Source organism: Miniopterus natalensis, chromosome 2, assembly GCF_054644295.1.
Source record: "Miniopterus natalensis isolate mMinNat1 chromosome 2, mMinNat1.hap1, whole genome shotgun sequence".
In the NCBI taxonomy this organism is placed as follows: domain Eukaryota; kingdom Metazoa; phylum Chordata; class Mammalia; order Chiroptera; family Miniopteridae; genus Miniopterus; species Miniopterus natalensis.
In genome coordinates this window covers 185,225,019-185,235,360 of record NC_142082.1, presented here as the reverse complement: position 1 = coordinate 185,235,360, position 10,342 = coordinate 185,225,019, and the positions used below count along the sequence as shown (strand labels likewise).

At 53.2% G+C, this 10,342-nt stretch overlaps 1 long non-coding RNA gene across 1 annotated transcript; it reads right to left on the bottom strand.

The window, feature by feature from the left end:
• Positions 1-232: 232 nt before the first annotated feature.
• LOC107534854 (uncharacterized) lies at positions 233-4,251 on the bottom strand. Its single transcript, XR_001602977.2, has 2 exons — positions 3,806-4,251; positions 233-3,429 (listed from the first exon to the last, which is right to left on the bottom strand). It is a non-coding gene; the product is annotated as an uncharacterized LOC107534854 (long non-coding RNA).
• Between the last annotated feature and the right edge of the window lie 6,091 nt (positions 4,252-10,342).

The window sequence follows — 10,342 nt, the reverse complement described above, 5'->3', positions numbered from 1 at the left end:
TATGCCCGTGCCCCATCTCCCTGACGGGGCATGCCCTCCCTCAGAGCCAGATGGGCCTGGCTCTCCTCAGACGCCTGCGATGGGTGCCCGGGAGAAAGGAGGCCTCCTGGGCCCCATCCCAATATCTCTCTGCCTGTCTCCCCCCACCACCCCAGCCGGCCTTGGCAGTCTAACTACAGTGTCCCTTGACGTCACATCTCGCCATTTCTGTGAACCAATTGAAACTTGCCCGTTGTCATAAAAATATATATACTTTTTATGCTATTGGTAAATTCAAAAGTTCCTCGTGTGCTCTGCTTCCCAGGAAACTCCATTCCACGTTGGATTGGACTGCCCAGGAAGGGGAAACAGGCCACACTGGGCGAGGCTGGGCTGGGGCCGCTGGAGCAGCTCTGCCAGGGCCTCTGAGGCTCCCAAGACCCCCATGACCTTGGCCTTGAATTGTGCTGGACACACACACACATCACTGCCCCCACTCTCTATGACTTACACATGTTGGGGGAAGGGAGGGAGGCAGGGAAACACACTAGGCTATATTAAGAAATCTTCTAAAGTTGCTTCCCCGAATGTTAGAATCACACTGTAGGTTCTTCTTTCTAGGGATGACTTTTTTTTTTTTTTCTATGAGAAAATTCAGCTTTAGAAAATGGAGTAGAAATGTTTTCCAGTTAGCCTTTTCGTCGAAATCCTGACCAACTTTCACTTTCCACGGCTGCTGACAACCAGCAGAGACAGGCGAGCCCGGGTGATTCCACAGTGGGGTGTGTCTTCCTCCTGAGGACCATGCAGGGTGGCCCTCTCGGGTGGCTTCAAGGACCGGGGGCCTGGAGCTGGAAACCCAGGCATTCTGCGCCGCTTCCTCAGAACACGATGGCCCTCGGAAGCCTGAGGCTCGGAATGCCGCACCCACGTTCTAGCGGCACCCGGGGGGGACAGTCTCTCTTGCCTGGCCCAGTCCTTTATCATTTTCTTCACACACCCCCGCCCGACGAGGATGCGTGGAGTAAGGAAACGCGTTCCCAAGTGTGTCGGGCCAGCTCCAAAGCCGCACGTCTCTCTGTCTCCCCTCCCGCTCCGGCCGCGTCAAGGAAGAACCCAACCTCTAACTGCCGCTAAAAATCCCCCTCTCCCCCAGCTTTATACTGTATGGTTCAACTACTTAAAAAAAAAAAAATAGATTAGAAATGTTTTGTGGTTTAGCAACTTTTGGGGCTGCAGGGCAAAAAAAAATGCTTTAAAAGACTGGACCGAAGGCAGAGATGTAAACATTGCAGGTACCGGGCCCTTTTAATACCCAATCTTATTTTTCCGAAATGAGCAAGCTGTGTAACAGCCGAATGGGGATTTTTGCAAAGAAATATATGGTTACTATTCTCACGTAAAACTGTTTCCAAACGCGGAGCCTAGAAATGCTGCGTGGCTTTGAGATATGTCCACGCACACACACTGCATCCGACAACCACACTGTAATCTATTTATAATCACGTTGCTAAACACTAGAAATAGTATAACTAATGTGATATATGTTTTGTGATTAAACGGGCGGATTAAAACATTGAATTAAAAAAAAAAAAGCCACAAAGAAAAGGAGATTATCTTCCATTATGCCACTTACAACTTCTGTTCCGTGGGTACAAATACAAATCTGACAACTGTATCATTACTGAAGGCAGTGACTGGATGCCAGGATATTAGCTTTGTAATTTTCACCTGAAATCATTGTATAATCGTACCGCTAGCTAACCTTTTGATTAGCTGATTTTTTTTTTCTTGCTCTTACACAGTCATAAGTTAATTTAATGCCTTTTTCTTCCTCCCAATTTTTATTTGGTAAAACGAGAGACTGGGTGAGTCAGAGCAATATTCGAAAACACACACTCTTTTTTAAAAATCCCCTCTTACATGGATCTGGATATAACTTGGCTGCAAATTCAGAAATCAAATTCCGCTGTATTCAAAGAAAGCAACAGCCGTCGGGTGATTCCATTGGGGGTTACTCGGGTTGGTTTTTTAAAAGCCTTTCCCTAACTCGCTACCGTTTATATTATTCGCAGTACATGGTATAAAACAGTGCGCTCCAATTCTCAAAAAGGAGAGCCAGACTACCTGCTTTGTTGATGAGAGTTACGATGGACGGTTTCCTGGGGAAAAACTTGGTCTGCGCCTGTGAGCCACACGGAGCCCGAGGTCAGGTATTTGAAAAACGCGAAGGCTCGCACTCGACCAGGATGTTTATAGTATCGGCCTCATACAGTTATTTTTTCCTGATTTCTCCCAAGATCGGCCTAATGGGAATGCAGCGGCGACTTCCTGCTCGGCCGCCGGGCCGCGGCGTCCTGGGCTCAGCCCTCGGCCAGCGGCCGGCCTCAGAAAGCCGGGGCACTTCAGTTTAATTTCCCTTTTCCCAACGTAGGGACATTCACAGTCTAAAATGTCCTGTGTCCGAGGCATTCGCGGATTTAGCAGACAGATGCATTTAATCTAATTCAGGCGGTAGGATGTGTGTGAGTGAAAACTTACGTGGAACCTGCACAGCACCCCCGGGATACTGCTGGCTGTAAAGCTGGCCGGGTAAACTTGAGATTGGGAGTTTGCAGCGGCCTCTGGGTGAGCCGCCGCTGCTCGGGTGACCCCCCTGTGTCCTTTTGAGGAGCCAGCGGCTAAGGAGCCTGGAGTACTGTGTAGAGAGGCAAACGGGCTTAGGAATTTTGCTCTTTGGTCTTTGTCTCCGAGTGGCTGCAGGCCTGGGGTCCCACTCGGAGGGGCCGTCCTGCAGTAACGCGTCCTACTTGACGAAGGCTCCTCGATTATTTCCGCGGGGGCCCCTCAGCGCCGATTCGCCTTGGGTAAGCAGCTTTTTGTTTTCCTTGTGGAGATAGTTGAGGAAGCGGAGAGGAAACGCTGCTAGTTTAGCTAGAAGTAAAACAGTGAACAGAGTAAAGCCATTTATTTGCAGGGTCTCAGGCCGAGCGAGGAGATGTGAGCGAGGGTCCGCAGAAAGGAGCCTTTTCCTTCCCGGCATAATGAAGCAATTTTCAAAATCTTTTGCTTTAGTTCACTCAGTTTTATGTCAAACTTGGCGTGACAACTAGCAACAGAAATGAAACTCTGGCCGTGGGACAGGCATGTTTGAGGAATAAATCACAGAGCGGGACTCGGCATCGGCAGCACCCCCCCGCACCCCAATAAAATGCAGCACGCTGGCCGACCGTTTCTCCATGTCCTTTCGTTTTTAAAAAATATAAAGAACAGACTTCATTTGCCCGCAGCTGACAGCGATCAGCAGCACGTTCTCTGCTCTCCGGACTGACAGCGGCCACTCCACACCCAGGCAACCCCCCGTCTGTTTAGAAACCTTCGGGGAGCAGCTGTTTTATCGTAGTTAACACACCTTGGAAGTCCACGCGTTCCCTTTCCATGATGTGTGACCTGTGTGTGTATATAAAAAAGTCCAACAACCCTGAAAGCATTCCTAAGAAGTTAATTATTATTTTTCAAATAAAAGAACATAAAACAACTAGGAGTCTCAATAAATGTGTGTTCAATCATACACACGTATAAATGCGTGAGCATGCCACATACGATACATACGTGCCAGCGAGAAAAATGTCCCTTATGGGTGAGGAATTGCAATTAAAATTTTCATTCCAAAGTAGCAACAACAAAAATCAGAAAAACAGGAGGACAGGCCAATAGCCCCAGGTATATCTGCATGCGCACGTCAAATGCCAAAACCTAGACTTTGTATGAGGAAAGAAGGGAAAAAGCACAATGTACAGTTATTTTTTTAAAAACTCAGAATTACCTTTCAAAGAGAAGTGGTTGCTGAATTTATTTTAGCCTCTCAATTCTTGCCGTTTCTAAAATGGAGTCATCATAAATTGGGAAATTAACATTTTTCCTAAAGAATTTATTGTGCCGCTTACAGCAAAATTTTATGAGCAATTAAAGATATATTAGAGTTTGGAGTTTAACAGTTTCTGGTAGAAGAAGGTACCGATTTCCACGAAACTGAAAGGACATCAGGAAATGTGAAAAGAATTTCACTCCCCAAACGTCCAAGGAATGCCTCCCTTCCACAGCCGAAAAGCCTCGGTGTATTTGAAGTACTTTTAGATCTTATTAATCCTTTATAGGGGTCTGAAGTAGTCGTTATTTTAATGATCACATATGCTTTTTAAATCACATCTAAGGAGAATTTAGCTATTAAAAATTTAAAGCAATTTTAAACTTTAAAAACTGTCAAATGTTTATTTAAAAAAAAATTTTTTTTTTTTTAAATAATGCTGAAATGCTCGTGAAAAGCCCGTGGAAGTTTCTCCCTTCCCCGCGGATGAAATGAGAATTTCGGGGGTCCTTTCTTCACCAGGCAGTTCTCCCGTGAGCTAGGTACATTATAAGCCCTCTAGAGTACAGGGGGGTGGGGGGAAGAAAGAAAATAAACCCGGAGTTAGAGCTCAAACGGCGCATTGTTAAATTGCAAGGGACAGCAAGAACTTTAAAAAAAAAGAAAAAAAAAAATCAAGGCTTCACAGATCACTTCTTTAAAATGATTGCAACAAAACCTAAGCCGCCAACAAAATAGCCCACATGCAGCATGGGGAACAGGCAGGGGGAGGGGGCATCAATTATAAGTTGTTTGAAATTTGACCACGCTGGTCTTATTTATTAAAATACTCTTTTTTTTTTTTTTAAATCTAAAACTATTTCCACACAACACAGGTAAGTAATTTGCTTTCTATGTAAAGACGGTTTCATTTTCCTGCCTCTCACAATCGCAGCTTTTAGATCCATTAACAGAAAAGGCAAGGTTGAGGTCAGATTTTTCATACATTCCCTTTCTGCAAAAAGTGAAGAAATGTCTGAACTAAATTTATGGCCGCAAGACAAGACCGTGTTTAATGGCCACAAAGAAAAATACGAAGGGGGAAAGAAAAAAAAAAAAAAAAAAAAAGCAGTGCCTTTGTTCTGCCTCGTTTCTGGCTACGCACAGAGCAACTTTGGGAGAGATTCCTAACTTTAAAAGAACTTGAAGTTCTTTTTTGTTTTTCACCAAAAGACGGTGGTAACATAAAGAATCCAGCAAGGGGGTGGGTGACGTGAGTTTTGAAAACAAGAGCCTAGGTCATTTTTGCAAATGAACGTGTGGTTTTTATTTATTTGTATTTAATTTTTTTTTGAAAGGAGTTTCCAGTCTTTTATTTTTCATTTCTGTAGCAAAGACTGAACACGTATTTCATAAAATGTGTTTCCAAATGGGGAGCGATGCGGCCGGGCGTTTTCACTTCCGAGCTTGGTTTTCGAGGATGCTCCCAGGCAGGAATTTTTTCACTATCATCAAGCGTTGGTGCTTTTGCTGATATCTTATCTAGTAACCAGTTTTTCAACTCTGCATTCTAAATATCCGGCTTCCAGAGTGGGGCCCTTCCCAGCCCCCTCGTCTGGGAGGAGGCCCGTGGACACAGGCACCGGCGCCTCCGTCCCCCCACTCTCATAACTTCTCTGAAATTGGCCGTCTCTCGCACGTAGGACTCCGGAAATTTCTAGGAGGCCTCCAAGCCTCACTGGGAAACTTTTCATGCTGGGGGAAAACTTCTCAACGCACACCTGGATCTACAGATTCGGAAAAATTAACCAGCTGTAGCCAAAAGCCAAAACACTCAACCACCCGAACGCAGTCTGCAAGAAACACAGGGTTCTTTGACGTGCGTGACAAGAAGACATAAATAAAATAGCTCCGAGGCAGACAGGCTGAATGAGCCTTTTAAGACAGCCCCGTTGGTGCCTCAAACTTTAATATTAGAACATTAAATGTTAGCAACACGAGATAACATCCTGGGATGTGTGTGTGTGTATGTGTGTGTGTGTGAGCGTGCACTCAAATATGTATGTGTGCACATGAATTGTATGCACATGTGTGTGTGTGTGCACTCAAATGTGTGTGTGTGCACATGAATGTGTATGCACGTGTGTGTGTGTAGAAATAAAAGTTTTGCTGCCCTTCTGGTGTGAGGCCGACTTGGGGTGCCGGTGGAACCCCGAGCCAGGGGAAGGGCAGGCCCCTACCTGTGCTCTCTTTGGGTCACTCACTTTTCTTGACACGCGTGCAAACACCCCAAAACAGTGAAAACATAACCTGCTGTAGATAACAAGGACCGATCTCAGATAAAGAAAAGCTTTCCCTGTGAGACAAAATTGTGTTTGCTGGGTGGCCAACCAAGCTGACCTCATTCACCGTCGTTCGGACAAAAGCAGCGAGGCCGGCACTAGAGAGTGAGGCCAGGGTAGGGGGGCTGGGGCCTCTCCGCTGGCGGCTCTGGATCCCTCTGGAGACAAGAAACAACTGTGCGGACTGGGCTGGGGTTTGGGCCCCACAGATCCTGATCCAAGCGGGGCTGGGTGAGCTGCAGAGTCCAGCGTCTACGCCGGGAGGGGGAGGGTCTCCAAACCACCAAATCCAACCCCCCAGATTGGGGGCCACCTTGGTGTCAAGTTCGAAGGCCTGACAGGATGGGGGTGATCTTTATTTTGCCCAATTTCTCACCATGCTCGGCCCACGCCCTCCTTATAGGCGCTGTGGAGGGTTTTGACACAGTTCAACTCAACAAAAAAACGCCCCAGGAGTTCAATAAGCGCCAGGCACCCCACGAGTAGCTAAGTTTTCATCATAAAACAGCCTCACAGTAGGGTTTTTTTCCCAGGGAGTAAGGACAGCACCTAGTGTGTGCACAGCGAGCGCTTCTCACCCCGTCTCCCATGATCCCCACAACCTGAGAGGAAGTGGGAGCAAGACTCGTGGTCGTTAAATGTATCCCTTAAAGGCCAGGGAGACTGAGGCCCGAGCGGGTGGAGCAGCGGCTTGGCCAACATCCCCCAGACCCGGGACCTCCAACCACTTCATGCACACACAGCACTTTGTTATTTTTTTATTTTTGCTTTTTTAAAAGAAAAACATCACCACCCCCCTCTTCCCACTCCCTCACACATAGGCTTATTTTATAGGTAAGAACAGTTCCCAAGAAAAACAGAGCCCCATTGAAATCTGGGCCCCAGAACGGCCTAAAGCCGGCCAACTTTTGTGACCCCCCTCCCCCACAGCCGGCTTCGGTCATCTGAGGCGTCCACCCTTCCCTGCCAGGTGCATCCTGATCACCCCCTCAAAACTGGGCTAGGAAGAATGGACCTCCGGTGTGAAATCGCAGACACGGGCTCCCGCTGGGCCTGCCAGAATCCTCCCAACAAAGCCGCCTGGCCCGCGCTGAGGGGTCACGGCGCTCTGTCCACCGCCCCTCCCGCTGGGGTGCCAGCACCCTGCACCCAGGGCCTCCCCCTGCCTGCGGCCCTCGGTGAACCTGGCGGGTCCCCGGCTGTGGTCTCCATAGAAAAGGCCCAGCAGGTAACCCGAATGGCGTGCGAAATCTCGGTCTCCCATCCGCAAGGACCAAGGATGACGGGCTCCCAGGGGAGAGGCTCACTGTGCGGGTCCTCTCCTGGAAGGGTGGCCAGGGTCCCAAGCCTGGACATCAGCGTTCTGCAGGGGCAAATACGTGCCGATCAGATCGAGTTATTGATTCTCCAGAAAGGGGAAGGGCAGGTGGGTGCTGCAGGCGCTGGAGGAAGGACGTGCGCGTGGAAGGGGCAAAGCGGGAGGGAAATGAATTGTTTGGGAAAGAGTCGCAAGGCAGGCCATGATGGCAGGACCTGGCGCCCCAGGGCTTCCCTTTGCGGCCAGGTCTGCACCACACCTGGAAACCTACCGGGGACCTGCCTCCCCCTCCCCGGACACGCAGGACGCCCACCCCGCTCCGGCCTCTTACAGCAAGGCATGGCCCCCAAAGCCAGAACACGTCCCCCGGGCCTGGTCCCACATCCAACGCTCCGCTCCGCAAACCGCAAGCTCAGGAACAAGCTTAACGTTTTCAAAAGTCTCCCTGGCAAAGCCGGGTGAACAGAACTACGAAATGCGTGAGGAGCGGGCGGGAGGCCTTGCGGGGCTTGGCCAAGGACGGGAAGCCGCTCTGTTCGGCCTCCAAGGCCAAGGCGTCCAAGGCTCTTTCCTCTTGCTTCCTTTTTGAAACGAATTACAAGAGAAAGTGCTTTATAAAAAACAAAAACAAAAAACAGACAAAAAAAACTTTAAAATTAAAAAAAAAAAAAAAGGGTACAAGCCCTGGCCTGTGTGGTTCAGTGGTTAGAGCGTCGGCCTGAGCACCCAGGGGTCTCATGTTCGATTCCCCACCAAGGGCACGTACCTGGGCTGCAGGTTCATCCCAGCCCCGCAACTACCCACGTCCCTCTCGCACATCAATGTTCCTCCCTCCCTCCCTCCCTCCCTCCCTCCCTCCCTCCCTCCCTCCCTCCCTCCCTCCCTCCCTCCCTCTCTAAAAAAAAAAAAACAAACAAAAACAAAAAATATCCTCGGGTGAGAATTCACAAAAAAAACCCGAAACAAAAATGTTACAAGATGTCAGTTCTCAAAAGCTTCTTGGGAGAAAAATTATAACCTTGCCCTGCGTTTGAGGAAAAAACAAAGACCACAGGACACGGAGTGGCCAAGGCCTGAACTGAGTGTCCACTGCCCTGGCCACACCCGGGCACCGGATGGCACCTAGAACCAGGCCGGGCTCTGGAGAGGCTGCGATCCGGGGCAAGAGAAGCGCTGCGGGGAGAGAGCCCCCTGCAGGGGCGCGCGGGCCGCTGGCCTCCCCGGGGGCCCTGGCACGCGCTCCCCGGGTCAGCTCCCCGCTGTCCTCGGCAGGATCCCCAGCAGAAAGGCAGCGGAGAGAGAACCGCGAGGCCGGCGGAGCGCTCCCTGCGCACCTCCGCCCGGGGCGGCGGCCGGGGCGGGCTCGCTCCAGCTCTGCAGGCGGGAGGCCGCGCGCGCCTCCTCCAGGCAGCCCCGGGCTCGGCTCGGGCTCGGGCTCGCGCTCGGGCCCCGGGCTCGCTGCGCAGGGCGGCGGGCGGAGTCGGCGGGGCCAGGGCCGAGGCCGGGGCGGGCCGGGTGGGCGTCGGGCCCGGAGGCGGGGGGTCTGCGCGGGGCGGGGCCTGAGGTCCGAGCGCGCGGCGGGCGGGCGCGCGGGTGCCAGTGCGCGTCGTGAGCCGAGCCGGGGTCCAGGGTCGGGATGTGAGTCCGCACCCGGGCCAGGGTCCCAGTCGCGGTCTGAGGTTGGGGTCCAGGTCCGCGTCTGAGCCCGTATCCGAGTCCATACCCGTGTCCGAGTCCGAGGTAGAGCCGGGGTCCGGGCCTGGGGGTCGGTGTCCGAGTCTGTGTCCGAGTCCGAGTCCGAGTCCGAGTCCGAGTCCGAGCCCGAGCCCGAGCCCGAGCCCGAGCCCGAGAGTCCGAGCCCGGGGCAGAGCCGGGGTCTGGGGTGGGAGGGGCCCGGGTCCTGGTCTGTGTCCGGAGTCGGGTCCGCAGCGCAGCAGGGAGGGTCCCCCCTCCCCTCGGGTGCGAGCCGAGGTCTGCGATCTGAGTACGGGGCGCGTCAGGCAGAGATCGGGGCCCCAGCCAGGAGCCCGAGTCCGAGTCGGTGCTCGGGGCCAGCGTCGGAATGAGTCCGCGTCCGCGTCCGGGTCCGGGTCCGGGTCAGGGTCCGAGCTGCGGCGCGCGCTGGAGTCCGAGTCCGAGTCCGCGGCAGCGGTGTCCGCGGCACGCGCCCCACTCGGCCGCGGCGGGAGCCGTGGTCCTGGGGTCTGACAACGTGCCCCGAGCCGGGGCTGAGTCCGCGGCCTGGGGTTGGGGTCCGTGCCCCGGTGCGAACCGTGGCCAGGGTCTGACGCAGCGTCCGGGGCAGAACCGAGGTCCGAGTCCGTGTCCAGGTCTGAGTCCGCGGCGGCGGCAGCGGTGGCAGCGCGCGCCCCCAATTGGCCACGGCCCGGGCCTGGGGGTCTGTGCCCGAGTCGGTGGCCGAGTTTGCGCGCGGTTGGGATCCGAGTTGGTCGCCAAGGCCAAGTCCGTGCCCAAGTCGGCAGCGGCGTCAGCCGCGGCACGCGCCCCAATCGGCCGCGGTTGGAGCCTCGGTCCTGGGGTCTGAACAACGTGTCCCGAGTCGGGGCTGAATCCGCCGTCCGAGGTTGGGGTCCGTGTCCGAGTCCGAGTCAGAGTCCATGTCTGGGGTCCAACACCGTGTCCGTGTCCCGGGCAGAGCTGCGGTCTCCCCGTCCGAGTCCGAGTCCGAGTCCGAGTCCGAGTCCGAGTCCGAGTCCGAGTCCGCCTCTGCAGCGGCGGAGGCGCGCGCCGCGATCAGCCGCAGTCCGAGCTCGCGGTCCGCGCCCGAATCCGAGCCTGGGGGTCCGTGGCTGACGTCCGCGTCCGAGTCCGGGGCTGGGGTCTGTATCCGAGCCC